Here is a 3,349-nt window from a genome sequence, read left to right on the forward strand (position 1 = left end):
TCCATCCCACATTCCACCCATCTCAGCTGAGCAGCGCCTACCTCAGCCCCAACCCCACTCCCTCCCTCACCACAGGGGCCTTGATCTGCCGCCCTCCACACCTATTCTCTTCCCGCGCCCATTCCACTACAACAGACTTACCAGCCAGACACTGCTCTTCAAGCTGCTGGGCTGCATATCAGAAATCAGATTGGTATCAACCTTAAAAATCAGCTGTCAGTATCCATCCCAAAAATCTCTATCAGTGTCCCCCTCCCCCACCTGTACTGCAAGGTAACAGGCCAGGGAATGCCTGAATGTGTAGTGTGTGGCCCTGCAGATGGGTCTGCAGCACCATGTACCACATGGCTGCACTCATGTGGACATGGCACCTAAGTGTCACTCCTCTGTCCAATCTGCTGCTCTGCTTTCTGCTTCCTGCCCTGTCTGCTGCTCTTCTGCCTGTCCCTTCTCTAATCTGCTGTGTGCCACATACAGAGGCTGCCATTGCCACTTGTGGTGTGTGTGCTGCAGTTTGGTCACCCCTGATCTAACAGATATTTTACGTCTCTGACATCCTGTATCCCATAAACTATATTTCCGATTATCATTCCTGAAGAAGTCAACACGGTCCCTTTATTTTTAGGGACACAAAACTCTGATTAAGCATTTTTTCTTGTTCATGTTTGCCAATCTACAAATTGCAAAGGCGTTTGGGGGCCTTTAATTCTTCACATTTACTTGGATTTTTCTCTGCAAGAGTTACAGATACTGGGTAAATGGCAGCATATGCCCAGTATCACTGCTGACTCTCAGGCATGCATGGATTGTTGCTAATCCCCATGCTTCACTGAATTGCAGTTTGGAGAGTTCCAGTCAACTTAAGAACCCCAGCTTCAACCATGCTTTTTATTTCTTTTTAATCCTGGATTTTTCCCAAACCTTGGTCAAATGGTCAGCACCTGTTAATATGAGGGTGGCTAAGCACTGAACCAGGCTATCTAAGGAAATTGTGGAATCTTCAGCTGTGGAGACTTTTAGGAGCAGGTTAAACGGTCACTGACTGGGCTGGCTAGTCATGGACAATCTTGCTCTAAGCAGGGGTTGGACTAGATGAACTTATGAAGTCCCTTCTAGCCCTACTTTCCTACAATTCTATAATATTTTGTTTCACTCAAAATATTTTTGTTACTGTGAAAGAGAGCCTTGATCACCAAATTTAATCTATGTGCTTATCTACATCTTTTTCATACACAAACTTCAGTGTAAAAATGTGATACCTTAACATGCATGTAGTGCAATGAGTGTAGTAGCTTTCAGTGATTTTGGGAGTAAGCCACATTCTACAGTGCTGCTGATTAAGTGCGGCCTGCTCTCTTTCTAAACCTTTATACATAGCTCTGCATGTTTCCATTTGCACAATGGATAATTTTGAGCTGGACTTGGCAGGATGCAGGATTGTACATTGTACTCTACATGTTTGACTACTACTCCACGTATCTGTGGTGATGATGTGAACATGATGCCCCTCAGCCTGCTTTATATCACTCACTCCTTCACAAGACAGACTTTCTTTTTTCAGGGCAAATTCATACAAAGAACCACATATAACAAGGTCAGCTGTAGGCAGGATTTTTCTACATGCTCTTCCAAAAAGGTGCATTAAAAGGCAATATCAAACCATACACTTGATAATGTTTTGTAATGTTTTTATTTCCATCCATTTTAAATGGCCAATTTGCTAGGTAGTTGCCATTTATAGCCTGCATTTCATGGCATGTTTCCTCTGATCAGCCATTCATGAAGAAGATAGGGTTTTTGCTGTTAGGAGTGATTCAAGGTATGTGCAGCTGACTGTTATCCATTTTCTCTTCACCGTTAAATTGTGACTTCTTGAGTAGGCAGATTCTGTGTGTCCTAGTCTTCCACTTCATTTTTCATATAAGAGAAATGTCAGCATTTTCATAACTGGCCCCACCCCTCCCTGCTGATAATGTTGTGAAAGATGGTGCAAATTGTTTGGGGGCGGGATGTAAAAGTATTCTAGTCTCAGAGCATGGTGGTCACTGCTGTCTGGGGCAGAGTAGATGAGCAGGGGGAGGGAAAAGGAACAGTAAGCGTACATCCATGATTCACAGGGCACTTGTGAGGACACACTCATTAATATTTGGGAGGTAGTCAAGTACCATAGTGGTGGACATAAGATACGTATATTGGTAGATATATGGACATACCATATGTACCCAGGGAGAAGAATCCAATGTCCTTTGGCGCTGCAGTAATAGTTATTTTAGAGCATGGAGGTAATGCTGTACATTGCTGTACATGATTAAAGAAACTGTAATTGAAATAGCACATTCAATTCTGTACAAAGTCAGAATTAAAGGAGACCCAGGAAGAGCAACAAAAATAGTTACTGTGCTGGAAGGGTTTAATTTATGGCAAAAGATGGAAATAAATGACATTTATAGCATGGCTAAGGGATAGTTGTGTCGGTGGCATAGAGGGCTGGGAAGATAAAACTGATCATAAATATTCTGAGGGTGTAAATAAGAACCCACCAGGGAGGGGAATTGTTTAGCATAATGCAGGAGGGTGTAGCTGAGAGAAATAGGACATAGAAAAGAAAATATTTCCTGAATATCAGGTAAAATGTTTAAACAGCCATTAGTCCGTGAAACAGTTTTACATCAGATTGGTGGAAACTCCAGCGCTTAGGACACTTAAAGCTAGATTGACTGTAACTCTAAAAGATCTATTGTAGATTTATTACAGCTCCTACTACACTGACAGAAAGATAAATTATTTAATTTAAAATATATGATCCATCTCTGCCTTCTCTGAAGATTTACATATAATAAATGTAGAGAGGCAGAGGGAACAGTAAGAATAGGAATAGTCAACAAATTATATCAGTGTGGACAAACTTTGGGGTTCTTAGCAGACAGTAAATGCTGAATCTTTTGAGTTTCTCATCACTAGCTTATATCAGACCATACTTTTAACACTAAATTGAATAATATGCAGTTGATATGGTGCAATAAATAATGTGTTTTAGAACAGTAATTCTGATTTGGTTAAAAAATAGAAAAGCTTAAAGAGCCTAAGTAAACCTGTTCATGGATAATTTTATTCTCTTGAAAATTTCTATTATAATTAAGCCTATTTTTATTACTATTTAGTGCAGTAAGTATTACATAGTATTAGGTAAGATAAAAGAACCAGCGTAAAAAAGAGAATGTGAACAATTCAGTTTCCTTCAACAGAATTTGCATTGTTTTACTGGGAAACTTGTGGGTACTGTAAGAAAACAAAATGCAATGTGTGCATAATGTGTTCTACTAAAGCATTTAGGAATAAGGAAATACTT

This window comes from Crocodylus porosus, unplaced genomic scaffold, assembly GCF_001723895.1.
Source record: "Crocodylus porosus isolate Cpor-Errol unplaced genomic scaffold, CroPor_comp1, whole genome shotgun sequence".
Lineage (NCBI taxonomy): Eukaryota > Metazoa > Chordata > Crocodylia > Crocodylidae > Crocodylus > Crocodylus porosus.